At 43.7% G+C, this 17060-nt stretch overlaps 1 long non-coding RNA gene across 3 annotated transcripts; it reads right to left on the bottom strand.

Moving 5' to 3' along the window:
* Positions 1 to 5499: 5499 nt before the first annotated feature.
* On the bottom strand, positions 5500 to 16633 carry LOC149311425 (uncharacterized). Of its 3 annotated transcripts, none has more exons than XR_016281627.1 (4): positions 16516 to 16633; positions 14979 to 15151; positions 12237 to 12588; positions 5500 to 5744 (listed from the first exon to the last, which is right to left on the bottom strand). It is a non-coding gene; the product is annotated as an uncharacterized LOC149311425 (long non-coding RNA). The 3 variants fall into 3 exon arrangements; XR_016281628.1 differs by lacking the exon at positions 16516 to 16633 and adding an exon at positions 15900 to 16422; XR_016281629.1 differs by lacking the exon at positions 16516 to 16633 and adding an exon at positions 15666 to 15740.
* Between the last annotated feature and the right edge of the window lie 427 nt (positions 16634 to 17060).

The raw sequence follows: 17060 nt of genomic DNA, 5'->3' as shown, positions 1-17060 counted from the left end.
ATATTTTTATTCTTATAGTATGTCAGGCAAGAGGGGCATGACATCCTCAGGTGAGGGATGTGCCCTTTTGTCCCTGCTCCCCAGGAGCCCTCTCCCCCATACTAGGTGACACTTCAGACAGTAATGCCATTCATTTCCAATGTGGTCAGGTACCCCTGATGGACCTTCTTTCATTTTCACATGTTAAATTTCCTCTAAGTATATGCACATATGGTAGGAGGCATGTGTTTCTTCATGTCCTGAACAAGCTGAGCTTTATCTCCAACATAGGGGAAGTCAGCTTGCTCTTTCTGAACAGATTGTTGTCATGAGTGCAGTGCAGAGCTGATTGGACTGGCAGCTGAATCTTGCTTCAGCACTGGTATTGCCAAATGCATAGTCCCAAACACTGCTTTAGGGGTGAACAAGAATGAGAACATTCCATTCCAGCATCAGAAAGACAAAGGAGAACCTTTTTATTTGAGAAATTCAGCAACTGCATATCAATCTCTAATTCTGTGTGCCCAGTCCTACTTATGTCAGAGAGTGGTGGAGTCTCCTCTTTTGGTGGTCTTTAAACAGAGTCTGGATGGCCATCTGTCAGGGGTGCTTTGATTGTGAGTTCCTGCATGGCAGGGGGTTGGACTGGATGGCCCTTTTGGTCTCTTCCAACTCTATGGTTCAGTGATTCTGTGTCACCTCTAAATGTGTCTGTTGTTCATTATATCCTTCTAGGTTCTGCTCTTCCTGCCTTAATAACATTTGCTAAAAGCTCAAGTGCTCACAAAGGAGACTTCGAGGTAGGAAAGTAACTTGCATTAAGTGTTAATGTTAAATTCCCACCACCCAACAGTTACAGCCACTCTTTCTCTGGAGAGTAAACTTTTAAATCCTTGAAACATTCCAGAACAGAAGGGACACTTGTGAATGAAAAGACACCTCTTGTCACCATAATTTTAATTGCTAAACTCAGGACTAGGGGTAAAAGATGGCTTCAGGACCCTGATTCTTAAGATTCTTCCCTTCCAAAAATTCTCATCAAAACAATGCAATATCTGGATAGTGCCTATCCTTCTAAACACCCACTCTGCATCCCCATGCTGTTGCAGGTAACTGTTTGCTACAAGGATTTCAAACCACTCCAGTGATGGAGAAATATATTCTTCTTACTGAACCCTGTTGCCTTCTCCAGTGGTATATTAGTCATAACTCTCTTTCTCACTTCATTCTTAATGCTTCTAAATATCACCTCACCCAAGGCTCCAGAGAGGCTGAGCCTCTCTGGTTCCCCCACTCCACATTCCCATCTTTGAAGAGTGCCTGCCTTCTCAAACACTGATAATGATGGCAATCTTTATACAGCTGTTCTTTGATTTCTTTTGGCTATTTGAATGCATTGTAACAGTAGCTGGCAGACCCTTCTTCTGGCTGAGTGGGAACGACTGGTGGCCTCTGTTCCTGGTAATTCAAGAATGAGGGCTCTTGCCAAGGTTTGGATGGATACTCAAGTGCTCAATGAATTGGAATATGTCTTGGAACTTCTGTTAGCTCATCACTCATCCCATTTCTTTCCTAACTATCCCCTCAACTCCTCCAAATGTGGTTTAACCTCCATGACTTATGTTGCCCTGAAGTCTACTCCCATATTCTCTAATTGTTTAATTCTGTTCACCATTATTTTTCCCCTCCTCCTCCTTCCATACAGACAAGGGGCGGGCAACATATTGACAGAATGCATTTTTTCATCAGCCCTAGCCAGCACATCCCATGGGAAGGAATGCTAACAGTTGCCCTCTGGACATCTACAATTTGCCACCCTGACACAGACTATAAAGACTAACTAGGAAATTACACTGGGCATGCTTTGCTTTTCTGTTAACTAATGCAAGATAGGGTTGTTGATGTCAATCTCACTGCTGAGTGGGCAGAGGCTAAATGTGGCCCTCCATATGTCACTGAGCTGCTGCTGCTGCTGCTTCCATCAGTCCTCATGAGCATAGCCATTATAGTGTAACAACTTCTAGAGGACCACACCTAGAGTTGGTGGAGAATTTCTTTTCAGTTCATTTTTATAAGACTTTCCTCATATTTGAGATTGAAGGAACTTGACTTGGGATTGAAAGATCTACTACACATGTTCAGACTGTATGTATAAGGTACTACATATGTGTCAGCCTATACATGCAATGGAAAATTGGCTCTAAAAATGCACACACTTTGATCCAACATCACCACTTGGCAGTTCTTTCTACCTAATCATGCCAGCTCTAAGGTCATAAAGACACAGCCAGATTTGCCACCATCTAGTTCCTCGATTCTATTCCTCTGCCAGTTTATTTGTTTAATGTTATTGAACAAGTACCATTGGTGACTTGGCTGGAAGATAAGGCAGGTATTCATAGGAAATTGCTTGAATGTTCAGTCATTTCATTTCTACAAGGATGTAGTCAGAAGAAGCCAGTTATTCTTCAAGTAGACTCAATGGATCACATACAAAGCACTTGCTTCATATCAGAATTTAAATCTGCTCAAAGGAGATAAAAGGATAGGGGGAAAGGCTAACATTCTTCATTTTCATGTACAACGATGTGACATTTTAGTTGCCTGGATGGAGCTTTGTTTTGTGTGATATGTAAGTCATTATATGATATTGCCACCAATCCCATAATAAACAATGCTCCCAGATTTCAGCTCCTTTCCATGTACAAGTTTCCCACAAACACACACCTTTCAAAACAAAAAAAATGTCCTAACAAATCTTATTTCTACCATTGGGCTACTTCTTTGTCCTACTTGATGGAACATATTAGGGTGCCCACCCATCCACCCCAGATGTCTAGTGCCATTTGTCAGCTAACCATGATGCAGTGAATTGCTGCAGTGAGTTTTTTCCAATTGTGACATGCCCTGGTCATCCCCATTTCTTCAGCTAAGGGATGCTGGAATTTACTGGGCTCAGGAAATATTCAACAAGACAGACTGTGCATTGTATTTCATTTTATCTGATTTTATTTTACTTTTATCCCACCTTGTATTTGTTGGTTCTGGGTGTTTGGGTGGAACATACCTGATTCTGCACATGGAGATGCTCTTGGCATCATCCTTCAGACCCATCAGAGATCACCCAGAGGTCTCAACAGATCATGTAATTGTTCTGCATTTGGCTATAAGCATTCTGCTCTCCACTGGCTACTGCAGTGTTTCCCAAACTTTGGTCCCCCAGGTGTTTTGGACTTCAACTCCCAGAAGCCCTAGACAGGAAGTCCAAAACATCTGGAAGGCCAAAGTTTGGGAAACACTGGACTACTGAATGTTCATGGTGTGGAGACTGCAGCAACTAAAGGTGAGGCCTGGTGGCTGAGGGAGAGGGGTAGCATAGTTCTACCTGTGGAACTTTGGAGCCCTGGTGGCGCAGTGGTTAAATGCCTGTACTGCAGCCACTCACTCAAAACCATAAGGTTGCAACGAGTTCAATATCAGAGAAAGGGGTCAAGCTTGACTCAGGCTTGCATCCTTCCGAGGTCACTAAAATGAGGACCCAGATTGTTGGGGGCAATTAGCTTACAGTTGTAAACCGCTTAGACACTGTTAGTTCAGTATGAAGCGGTATATAAATATATAGATCCATTTCAAACTGGTTTCAGGACAGGATATGGGGTGGAGACTGCCATGGTTGCCTTAACTGATTACCTTCGTCTAAGCATTGACAGAGGAAGCGTGACCCTGCTGGTGCTATTAGACCTCTCAGCGGCATTTGACACAATAGACCACGACATTCTCTTGGAATGCCTGAGAGAGTTAGGAATTGGAGGCACTGCTTTGCTGTGGTTCCGTTCCTTCCTCTCAGGTAGATTCCAGAGGGTGATGCTCTGGGACAGTTGCTCTTCAAAAACAGCACTTAATTGCAACATCCCTCAGGGTGCCATCCTGTCCCCAATGTTATTCAACATCTATATGAAGCCGCTGGGAGAAATCATCCGTAGACATGAAGCGGGGTGTTATCAGTATGCTGATCTCACCCAAATATACTTCTCCATGTATCGGTCATCAGCAATGATGACAGATGGGATTTCTCCCCTCAATCAATGTCTTGCAGTAGTAATGGACTGGATGAGGGAAAACAAGCTCAAGCTGAATCCAGACAAAACGGAAGTACTTACGGTAGGGGCCCCCAAACCAGGTATTGGGCTGCAACCTCCAGTCCTAGAGGGATTCACGCTCCCCTCAAAGGACTGTTCGCAGCTTAGGGGTGCTTCTCGACTCATTGCTTCAGATGAGAAATCACGTGGATGCAACGGTCAAGAGTGCCCGTTATCAGCTCCAGCTGATATGTCAGTTGTGCCCTTTCCTGGAACGGGGTGACCTAGAAACTGTAGTACATGCACTGGTAACCTCAAGACTTTATTTTTGCAATGCGCTCTTCATGGGGCTACCCTTGTGCCTAGTCTGGAAACTTCAACTGCTACAGAATATGGCAGCCAGATTGATTACAGGAACAACTAGGAGTGACCATATTACATCAATATTGAAATCACTCCACTGGCTGCCTATTCGTTTCCGGGCACAGTACAAGGTGTTGGTCATTACCTTTAAAGCCCTCCATGGCTTGGGCCCAACCTACTTAAGGGACCGCCTCCTTCCATACAATCCGCCCAGTACCCTCAGATCCTCTGGGAGGAATTTGTTGCAATCCACAAAGACCAGATTGACGGCAACCTCCCAGAGGGCTTTTTCCACAATTGCTCCCACTTTATGGAATGGCCTGCCAGACGAGATCCATCAAATTGCCAACCTAGAGAGCTTCAAGAAAGCTGTCAAGATGAATTTCTTCTGGCAGGCCTTCCCAGAATAGAACCCGGCCATGTAACGCTCCCCCCACAGACATATATAAGCGAAGACTCGACCCACCGTTATTTTATTATCGTACTGTTTTTAGATTTTATTATTTGTAATTTTAATGCATAGAATTGTTTAATCCTTTTTTAAGGGGGAGAATTGTATATATTGTATTTTTTTAAAAGGTTGTACGCCGCTTTGATTGTGGTAACAAATGGGATATAAATTAAAGTATTATTATTATTATTATTATTATTATTATTATTATTATTATCTGTTTTGTTTTTCACACTACATCTCCCTGAGTATGTAAAGAGATCTTATAGCACCTTTGAGACTAACTGAAAGAAAGAAGTTGGCAGCATGAGCCTTAGTAGACTTAGGACTACTTCCTCAGATGCATTTGGAAATGTGCCAAATACATCTGAGGAATAGACTTAAATCTACAAAGGCTCATGCTGCCAACTTCTTTCTTTCAGTTAGTCACAAAGGTGCTACAAGATCTCTCTACATACTTACACAGCTATATTTTTGAATTCTGCATCTCCCTGAGGCAGGGTCTTGCCTTGCATTATAATATAACAATATATTATATTGTGTTATATTTGTACCTTACCCTTTCCCCAAAGCTGGGACTACTTGTGCTGGCTAGGGTTGCTGGGACTTGCAGTCCAATAACCTCTGGAAGGCCTCAAAGCCCTCATCCGTGTTACAGGAAGTATAGCAATGTAAATGAGATTCATTAAGGTATATAAAACAGCACACAGGATTGTCTTTGTTACGGCCACTTTTGTGATATTATTTCATAAATAATACTTTGCTGAGAGCAGGAGAGTCTTCCAGTCCAGTTTTGCACTATGAAATTCTGAAGTCAATCTTTTCAATAGTGTATCCTAATTTATGGAGAGGAGCTTCAAAGGGCCTCTGTCCTGTAAAGGAGAAGAAAGGACAAAAGAGTAAGAAAATCATTCAAAGAGTAACTTGGCAAGTTGTTTTAGCATGGGCTCAGTGGTGTTCTTATTTTGCTTTGAAGGGGCTCAGCTAGCTTCTCATCCATAAATCAGTAAATCACCCACCTAAATCTAGGTCTTGCTCTGAAAATGGCAACATTACCTGCAACTGGAGTGTTGTTTCCCTCCTGTATACTCATCCCTTTGCCACTACAGCTTGCTCTTCAGAACAGATTATACTGGTACAATGAAGAATGCATGCAACCGCTGTGCAATTCTGCAGGAGCCCATCCATTGTAATGCACGTCCTCAGTTCTCTGCAGGATTCTGCAGACCACAAATCTGTCAGGGCACATTTAGCAGACAAACGGTGTGCCTTTGAGCTCTCTGCTGTACCAAACCATCCACTACACGAAGCAACACAATGTATCGCTGTGTGTCAGGTTAGCCTACCATTTGTCTCCTGAGATTTGAAATCCTACCCCAAATATTTTCAGGAGTGAAATCAGCAGTACACAGCACATTGTATTTTCACTGCCTGTAGTACCTGGCACACCTAAGCACTACAAGAATAAGTATTTGTCTCAGGTCATCCTAGACTGAACAAGGATAAGTAATAGATTTCACATGCAGTGCAATCATTCCCTTTATATCTTACCACCGTCCTTGCCTTCTCTCTTCTGGAAGCCAGTAAAAGGGGAATATAGGGAAGACATATAGATAGACTGAGCTGGCCTAGACACTGCTTGTACCTCAGGGATCAGCAAGCTGTACTTGGCTTTTTGCCTGCTGTAAAAGAGAAGCGTGGGAGGAACTAGATGTTTTCTGCAGATATTTTGTTCTACACCTCCTATCAGCCCCACTGGGCAGTGTCAGTGATAAGGCATTGTGGGATCTCTAAACCAATCCATTGAGAGGGCAAAAGGTTCCCTTTCCCTTGTGTAAGATATGGTTTTATCTGCTGCCATTTCTAATTGTTTAGTTCTTATGCTGGTTACGTTCTCTTTGTCTTCTATTTTTAATTCTAAGTTGATTTTATTTTAAATTTTAACTAGCATGACAGAATAGAGTAGACTGATACGTTATGTACAGCCATTGCAGCTGTACTTTGCTGAAAAGGATAGCAAATGTGTTACGAGTACAACCCACAGAAAACATTATATAAGCACTCTGATGGATAGAGATTCTCACATTCTTCTCTTCTACCACTTCCTTCTAAAACCTGTTACTCCAGATGTGAAACTAAAATATATTTACTTTGTTACTTAGCATGGATAATACAACCTCTGCATCTCTTTATATCCATAGAATGAGAAGTGGAGAAAGTGCATGGGCTGCACAAAGGAGACATCCCCCCCCCACAAAGGAGATTATCACATGAGCCCCAGTTCTTGCCATGATCGCCTTAATGAAAGGAAATGCATGCGTCCTCATCACACAGGTCTTCAATCACTGGGGCCATTCAGACTACAGAAAAAAACGGGTTTGAAATCAATTCTTCCACGTGAAGTTCATATTGGGCCCGATTCTGTCACAATCCATGTCGGGGCTTGCACAAGGAAATGCCCCTTACCCCGGGGTATCCAGATTTGGGCTAAAATCAGTCTTTTCTCAAAAGACTCGGGTTGCGCCAAATTTGAACTTGCCCTCGATCATGATCGGGGCAAATTAGGGAGGGATTAGGATCAGGGGGTGGGCAGAGGTCAGAGCATTCCCTCCCATCATCAGAAGGGAGGGGGAGGAGGAGGAGGAGGAGGAAAGAGCCGAAAAAGGGGGAATCGCTGGATGCAAAGGGTGACAGGAGAAAGGGGGAAATCAGGGGTGACTTTTGGGCTGCAGAAGGCTGTCGGAGAGAGGTGGGGGTGGAGAAAGTGATGAAGGAGGAGGAGGAAGAGGAGGAGGAGGAGAAAGTGGCTGTGGGAGGAAGGGAGCCATGGAGGGGATCCTAAAGGAGCAGGAGGAGGAGGAGGATGAAGGAGCTGGGGGAAAGGCTCAGTGGGCATCCCCGGCGAAGGAGAGGGTCTGAAGGAAGGAGGAGGAGGATTTCCAGGGGGAATTGGGTTGTGGGGCTGCGCTGGGGCATGTAGGGAAATCAGGCTGCTTCTTCTACTTTCATTGTCAGAGGGAGGTGAGTGGTGGGTGGAGAAAGCTCAAAGGGAGGTGAGGGTCAGAAGGAATGAGGATTGCCCAGGGAAGTAGGGCTGTGGGTCCAAGCTGGGGCATGTAGGGAAATCAGCCTCTTTTGACAACTTATGCGCATTATTTTTTGGGTGCTTGCTTGTTCTACTTTCCTCTTGCTCCTGGATTATTCTTATTCTTATTATTTGTGTTATATTAGGATGCTACATGAATGCCTGTGCTGCATTTCCATTTTATTCCCAATTGATTCCATGGGTCTACTTTAGTTGGAACTGAACAGGTCACACTCTCTCAGCCTCAGTGGAAGGCAATGGCAAAGCTCCTCTAGCAGGAGGAAAAGGGTCAGGTCAGGTCAAAGGCAGGGCACGAACGGAGCTCACATCAGGCACCCCCCACCCTTTTCATATTTTTTTAAAATTATTTTTGACCAAATATGCACATGATTTTTTTCCTTGAGGCAGATAGAGCAAGGCTAGCTGCTTGTGCAAGGGGTTTCTCTGCTGGCTTCAAGCAAAGGGGAATGTTACAAATGTTGCAAAGGGCTAGACTTTTACAATCGGAATGTTACATTTTTTGCTCTTGTCAATTAGATAATGATACATGCTTTTGCTACTGAATGAGAGGCAGCCCTGAATTGCTTTTAAAAGCAACAACAACAACAAAAAGGAATGCATGGCAATTGCATCCTTTACTGGCATTTCTGAGGTAAGGAATTTATTATTATTATTATTATTATTTCATGTGTAAGAGGCATTCTGGGGGGCAAGGAGTGGGGGATGCATTAGCTAGAAGAGGTTATTCCTGACATTTCACCAGCAGCAAAACAATTGGAGTGACAAACACACAGCATAATGACATTATAATGAGTTGTGGAGGCAGCTTGTGCAATGATTTGCCCAAACACTTGCACAACTGCCATCAAAGTATGTGATCTTATATGTATGTGTGTGTGCACGAAAATGGGTTTTTCACAAACAGCAGAATGACACAACTGGGCCCAAGTTTATAATCAAACCAGCCAGAGGACTCCTCCAGTGAGGAGAATTTCAGCCCCCAGAAACAAAGACTAGTGAGAAGCTGGCTGCTTCTGCCAACCCAGGACCCTCAGCCAGTCCACAAGAACACTAGTACCTAAGGGCACTGGGACCAATGGAAGAGCACAAATGAAATGTTTTTCTGCTAGGAAGGATTCTTCAAGAGTCATCAGGAGCAGAGAAGTTTGGGGTGTAAGTGCTTGAGCACTGAGTGGTCCCCCAATTTTTCAGCAACATGTCCCTCACTGCTGGGGCAAGAAAAACTACTGGAAACAAGTTCCTGCTTGCTAACCCTTGAAACCTTGTTGTGAGTGATTTACCAATGGCTTATTTTAAGGCTTGTCTGCATGATTAAAATACTCTCAATTCTAGTCAAGTATAATGTGATCTGGCCACATACAATTTGCAGGAGTCCAGGCTTTTTGCTGGGGAGGGGGAACGCCACAGAAAAAGGCTTTGCTGTTTTTAACCTGATTATCTGCGGAAATCCACATTGTCAGACTTGTGGCCATCTGTCTGATTCACATGGGTTTGGCGGGCTGTTCATTTTCAGCAGTTGGAGGGTGAATTAATGGGAATAGATGCGAATTTGCACAGGACAGTGAAGACAATTAACAACTGATGCAAATGTGCAAAAATCCACAGCAACTGGCATAATGCACTTACTAGACTAGCTCTAAAAGAGCATTTACCTTCACACACACAAACACACCAGAATCTCCCTTCTTATCTCTTGCTTTGAATTTAACTGATTAAACCCCATATTGTTGTTTGGCTTTGGCTTCAGATCATCCTCAACTGGTTTATGTTATTCCTGAAAGGACTTTTTGGCAATGCTTTCAGCATTCCTTTTGGATTCTCCCAGTCTGCCTTGTTTGCTTGTGGTGCAGCCCCTATCTGGCCCTTGGTCTTAATCTTAATCTCATTTTGCTACTGAGCCTTCCCATCCTGCAACAGGACAACCAAGATCTCTCAGAGTTATCAACTGTGAAATTTTTCTGAGACGAAACCTAGCAGGACAGTGATTTTTGTCACCAGGAGGTTAGAAACGTTTCTATTTAGACATTTCTTCTAGGGATCCTCTCGTGGCTCCATACTGTCCAATTTCATTCAAAGCCTGTATAAAATTACTGAAGAAATTCATCTTGACATTTGGAGTCATCTATAGGTAACTAGACAGTGAAGAAAGTGGACAAACATAAAATCAACTCATTTGAGATGTGATGCTGGAGAAGAGGGCTAAGGATAATGTGGATGGCCAGAAAGACAAACAAATGGGTCCTAGAACAGATCAAGCCTAAACTTTCCCTGAAGGCCAAGATAATCAAGCTGAGGCTGTCATACTTTGGCCACATCATGAGAATGCATGGATCATTAGAAAAGACAATAAAGCTAGGAAAGGTAGAAGACAGTAGAAACAGAGGAAGATCACATGCCAGATGGATAGTCTTGGTAAGATGTTCTAGTTCTGAACAAATACCTACCTTGAAGGAGCTCATCTTGCCTCTAGAAAGATCAGGTTTATTATATCTTGGGGGTGCATTTTGCAGTGGCAAAATTGAAGCAGTGAGCAGGAACATGACTTACCAGCTTCCAATGCTTTGGACATTTTGGTTCCTACTGTAGCATATGCCCTAACAATGTTTTGAGAATGGAGTGGTATAATCCACTCTTCATAGGGCTGCCCTTGAAAACTGTAGAGAAGCTGTGGGAAACCTTTTTTTGGTGGTTTTTTTTGTGAAGGCTGCACTTCTACAAGAGTATAATCTGTCAGTGGCTACCTGGTAGTGGTGGGCAAGGTTACAACAGATCAGTTTTCTCTCCCTCTTTCTGTCACCACCATTTTCATTTCACGCTCCCCTCTTTTTTTTTTTAATGTCCGCTTCTCTCCCACCCTCACCCATCCATTGGTCTGCTGAGGAAACTATTGATTCTGCTTTGCCAGAACTTTCAATTGATTGCTAGCAGGGGGCTTTTGAAATCATAGTGAGACCTGCAGGGTATCCATCCCTGCTGTAAATGATTCAGAATAAGGCAGCATTAGCTGCACAAGGCATGTCTTGTGTGAGTGTCTCTGGCTACTGATCCTTTGGAAGTTTAAAGGCAAGGTGTGCATATTTTTAGAGCAGGAAAGGGGCAACTTTGACAGGTCAAAACACCAATGTTCTGCACCTGAGATCCTCTAGGAATTGAATGGACTCCAAGAATGTCATAAGTATCTAGATGTCCACTTCTTGTCTGGCATCCTGTTAGTAAATTGTGATGGCATAGGTCTATCTTGAGACCATTTTAACATACATTTTTGGTCAGTGCAAACATTGGAAATCTGTACCAACTGTGTGGCAATCAAAATCGCTACCAAAACCCCCACATTTTTAATGCTGCAGTCTCTGCAACAAAGGTAACAAAATGTCTTCAGTTGCCACTTTTGGACCCAGGGCTGCACTTTGACCACCCCCTTAAAAGCTTTAAAACTTTTACAACCTAGACCAAAACTTGTCCCACCGATTTCAGTGGGTCTGCTCTAAACATGACACATAGGAGATTATTGTGTTACCTTTGCTCCCAAGATAGATGCAGGATGTAACTTTAAGAAAGCAGATCGTGGCGGGTTACAGACCGCCATTTAGTACGTATTCTATACGTACTAGGGTTAGGAAGGGGCGGTGCTTCCGCACCCCCCTAACCCTAGTACGTATAGAATACGTACAAGATGGTGGCGCCCTGTTCATACGGGTGCCGCCATCTTTACGTATCGGACGCTGTGCGTCCGAACATGTCGCGGTGCTAATGACGTCACGAATGCGCCCCTGGCGCCTCGCGACGTCATTAGGGCGCCGCAAGAAGAAGCTCCATTTTGGAGCTTCTTTTTGCTCCGTAACGGAGCCGTGCGGTTTGGCTGCAACGGCTCCCTTATGGAACAAACGGCGGCAGCGGCAGACCGCCTCAAAGCGGCGGTCTATAACCCGCCCGTATCACATTCACCTGTTGCTGGGCAGCAGGCAGCCCATTTCCAACCTGGGCTTCTGCCATAGCTTTTCAAGAATAGGAAAATCCCATTCATGAAAAGAAGCGAGAGAAGCCTGGAGAAGCCAAGGTTGCAAACGGGCTGCCTGCTGCCCGGCAACAGGTGAATGCAATAAGATCCGCCTTATTAAAGTTACATCCTGTGTCTATGCCAGGAGCAAAGGTAATGCAATAATCTCCTAAGGCTAAGTCCAACCCATTGACTGCCTAAATACTACATGGAGAGATGGGGCATAAAGTTCTGCCCAGGAAAAATTACACCCTATCTCACCTGCTACTTCTTCCTGGATGCATCTTTCTCTTGCTGAGGGCCCTCAATACAGCCATTTTGTGGCCAACAGAAAGCAGAGGGTGGTGGATGATCAATATACACAATGACATCATCATCATCATCATCATCATCATCATCATCATCATCATCATCATCATCCAGGATCTCTGGAAGTCTTGGATCAGGACATTGTGTTGTGTGTCCAGCCACAGACACATAGCCAGACACTTCTCTGCTGCCCTCTGCTAGTAAATGGCCATTATCAGCCAATAGAGTGGTGATGACAGAAATGGAGAAGTGAGCTTCCAGGTTATCGAGGGTCATTATGGAAGGGGGTGCTGAGCTTCTCTCCCTGCAATAAGCAAAAAAGAAATACACTAGTATTATGCTGGTGTATGTAACTAACAAGAGGCCAAATTAGTTCTGTTTCCATTTCGCTAAAGCCTATGGACCTCAGCTGTCTTACCTAATTGATTTCAAAAAGAGATTTGAGCCTGCCTAAGGATGAAGACTGGTGCCACCATTTTAGACTAGTGAAACTGTTGTCAAGGGCCCTCGCTGTGTTAAGATATACATCATCCTCTCCATATTGAGCTCTGAAAATTACTGTTAAAAGTGGTTTCAATGGTATAAAGGCAAGCAGTGAAAATATAAATGTATGAACATCATGTAGTATTATTTGCTGTAATCCTGAAATATAACTTTATCAATGTGCACCAGTTTGTCATGCATGTCAGTGTATGAGACACATCAGTGTGAAATGCACATTGGTGCACAATGCATAGAAGGGCAATCTGGAACCAACATTTAACTTTTTGGAATAATAATAATAATAATAATAATAAACTGTTTATTTATAGCCCGCTTTTCCTTAATAGATCAAAGCGGGTTACACAGAAGTACAGCGATGTACGATTTTACAAACAGTATCATATAAAAACCCGAACAATACAATAATACAATTAAAAATAAGATAAAAAGTTACAGATTAAAATCACAACAACAGCTAACCTAAAGTGCAGGTGCAACGGTACAGCGGGGAGAGAGCAGGTATTACATTGTCTGGGGGAAAGCCTGTTGGAAGAGGAAGGTTTTTAACCTCTTCCTAAATAAGTCAAGGGAGGTAACCAAGCGGAGCTCACCAGGAAGAGAGTTCCAAAGCTGCGGGGCTGAGCTGGAAAATGCCCTCTGTGCAGTCACAGAATATTTTGTATCTGGAACCCTTAACAGTTGCTTCCCGGTTGACCTGAGAGCGCGGGGCGGATTATATGGGGAGAGGTGGTCCTCCAAGTACCCTGGGCCCAAGCCATTTAGGGCTTTATAGGTAATAACCAACACCTTGTATTGTGCCTGGAAGCGAATGGGCAGCCAATGTAGATCTTGTAGAACAGGTGTTATATGACTGGTCCTGGGGCATCCAGTGACCAGTCTGGCTGCCATGTTCTGCACTAATTGAAGCTTCCGGGTTTGGTACAAGGGTTGCCCCATGTAGAGCGCATTACAGAAATCCAACCGAGAGGTCACCAGAGCATGTACCACCATTTCAAGGTCCCCCCGGCCCAGGTAGGGTTGCAGCTGGCGTATCAGCCGAAGCTGATAACAAGTGCTCCTGACTGTCACATCCACTTGAGATGTCAGATGGAGCGATGAGTCCAGAAGCACTCCCAAGCTTTGAACTGAGTCCTTCAGGGGGTGCGTGACCCCATTCAGGACAGGTGGACAAATTTCCTTCCCTGGGCCAGGAGAACCTATCACGAGTACTTCCGTTTTCTCTGGATTCAAGCTGAGTCTGTTTTCCCTCATCCAGCCCATTACTGACTCCAGACAGGCATCTAGAGGAGAGATGCCATCCCTGGTCACTGCATCAGTCGGAGACACAGAGAAACATATTTGGGTGTCATCAGCGTACTGATAACACCGCACCCTGTGTCTCCGGATTATCTCTCCCAGCGGTTTCATGTAAATGTTAAATAGCATGGGGGACAGAATGGCTCCTTGAGGTATGTTTGTCTGCAATTCAGCTGGGAAGCTGCAAGGAAGGCAGGCTAGCATTTTGTGTGTGTGTGTGTGTGTGTGTGTGTGTGCGCGCGCGCACGTGTGTGTACGCATGCACATCTGCTGTTGTGTTTCTTCCTTCTTCATCCCAAATTTGTCTGAAATTGGGCAATTGTTTAACACCTTCTTGTCACTGTTGCATCATTTCTATCTTGTATGCATACACAGTCTCTCTCAATAGTCCTGAACATGTCCTGTTTTAAGCTTTAAATGAAATTATCATCTCCTCTCTCTGCACACCCAAAATAAAGCAAATCACAATGCTCAAGTTTATATTGTATGTATTTATTTTTAGCAGAAGAAATGTCTGCCATAAGAATAACTTAACTTATTGGCATCACATAAATAATAATTGGCAACTGAACATTGAGCCTTATCAGAAGGGTGTGCTGGCTGACAGTTTATGTGAAACGATAAATCTCACCAAGATAGATGGATGGTAGTGACTGGCTAGCTGGTTGGCTGGCTGGAGGAATTTATGACTTAGACTACAGCACTTTCATTCTGCATTCTGCATTGCTTTGTTCACACTCTGCTGTCTGAGCTAAATCCTTTTCAACTGGGCTGTCTTCTTCAAGTCTATCCCTCCCCTCTTCAAAACCACCAGCAGAGAGCAACAAAAGTCTATCGAGATCAGCTAAAATGAATAAGGAAGACTGAAAATGGTTTTTGGTTCTGCTCTGTTACCTTTTACTGAAGGATCACTGCAGAGATGTGAATCACCATCTTCCACACCGTACTTCATCCCTTCAGGGTATTTTCACAGGTTTCTCCATTGCCACCTTTGCCTCTTTTGTCTCCTTCTGTCAGATTCGGTGTTCTTCTCTTGGTCATTCTGACATTAAAAGGTTCAGGAGCAGCTGGAGGGTGAGGGAGGAGAGACAGAAAGCAATACCAGTGGCAGTGACATGGGAGGGAAAAATATGACACCCCATAATGAGAAATATTGATTAGGTCAGAGAAACAGGGTGCCACAGAAATCGCTCTGGTATGGTTAGCATAAAGCTACATTAAAAGAGAGGGGGGCACATTTTTTTTCAGAAAAGGAAAAATAGACCTACAAAAATTTAAGCAAACAGCTAAACCCTTTATAAAGAAGATAACAGGGTTGGAATTACAGGCCAAAATCCTATTTGATGCTGGAGGACTCACACAGGAGACCTGAGAGACAAATGTTACTCCTCTTCCCCTGGCTATGCAACAGCAGCTGGATGGCACCCAGGAACAAGCTCCCATTTATCACACACCAATCTTGATAGCTTCAAACAGGCTGGTGTGGAAGGATGAAGTACTCTATTGCTCTAGATTACACATGACCAAAGTACTTGAGCAAACAAGACTAAATAATCAGTTCATGGAATCCACACTACCTACCTCTATTTATTAAATCAAGGCATTGGAGTTCTTCATACTGTTTTTAAACATGATGATTTCCTTGCATGAATGAGGAGCCCCTACTGGAAGAGTCCTTCTAAGACACTGCGCCAAAGCTTTTCCACAAGCCCAATATTGAGGAAAAGGCAGGATGTGAATAAACATAGTATTAATAATGGGTAGAATGCTACATGGGCTATGTAGTAAATATGTGTAGTCCCAGCCCACCCTCACCTAGCATACTTCATCAGGCATCAGGCATCAGGCGCACACCAAGAGAGGGAGGTCCATTCTACTGGCAATCAGGGCTTTGGTGGATAATATCTCCATCACCACCCTTCTACCAGCCAGCAAGGCTGTGAAACACAAGTGTGACAAAGGTGTCACAAAAGGGCAAAACAATGGTTAGTTCTTTACTTTGCTGTTATTGCATTTTTCCACTCAGGGATGGAAGGGAAGTGGTTGAAAAATGTTCATATGGCAAAAAAACTTGGTTTGCTTCAGGTAGTGTGCACTATGACAGGAAAAGGATGACATTGCCTCCTTAGCCTCAGGCACCAAAATGTCTTGGGTTTGCCAGGGTTCCAGGAAAGATGGCAGATCATCTTTCCAACAAGGATAGGACTGGAAGGACTAGTTTCAGAATCTCACTAGGAAATTGGTGCCATTGCTTCGGAGGAGAAGCTATATTCCCCCTGTTTTAGAGATTTTGAGACTAGCAGTTCAAACTCAGTCTCCTGCTGGAAAAGACATCTTGGCTGGGGAGCACTTTTAAGCCACAGAAAGGGGACAGGAGCATCTGACAGTCTTGAGCCATGCCATTATTTTAAACAAAAGACAAAATCCTCACCAGAGGCTGTGGAAGACCCAGGTAGCTGGTATGAGTCACCTGATGCTTGCTTAATGATGAAACTGGCTGCACTTTCTTTCTTTCTTTCTTTCTTTCTTTCTTTCTTTCTTTCTTTCTTTCTTTCAGAAGCTAGAGGCAAAGGATGAAAGAGTAGAGGAAGTCTTGTAAGCACACAGTACTTTTTTTCAATTTTTTTCAAAAGACAAGAAAACACAAAGCCTCAGGAAGATTCAGACACTGTAATTTTGAACCTGTACAAATGGAAAAAGGAGAAACATATGGCGTATGTACACGCATTCTGTGTACATCTCCAAGTTTGGTTTTTTTGCCTTGTTGTTGTTGTTGTGTGCCTTCAAGTTGTTTCTGATCCTAAGGCAAAGCTATCATGGGGTTTTCTTGGCAAGATTTGTTCAGGTTCAGGAGGTTTGCCATTGCCTTCCCCTGAGGCTGAGAGCATGTGAAGTCACACAGCGGGTTTCATGGCCAAGCCAGGATTTGAACCCTGGTCTCCACAGTCCAGTACTCAAACCACAAGAGAATGTTTT

This window comes from Sceloporus occidentalis, unplaced genomic scaffold (assembly GCF_023333645.1).
Source record: "Sceloporus occidentalis isolate IW3139 unplaced genomic scaffold, rSceOcc1.0.p SCAF_6, whole genome shotgun sequence".
Taxonomy (NCBI): domain Eukaryota; kingdom Metazoa; phylum Chordata; class Lepidosauria; order Squamata; family Phrynosomatidae; genus Sceloporus; species Sceloporus occidentalis.
This window is presented reverse-complemented; position numbering and strand designations above follow the sequence as displayed.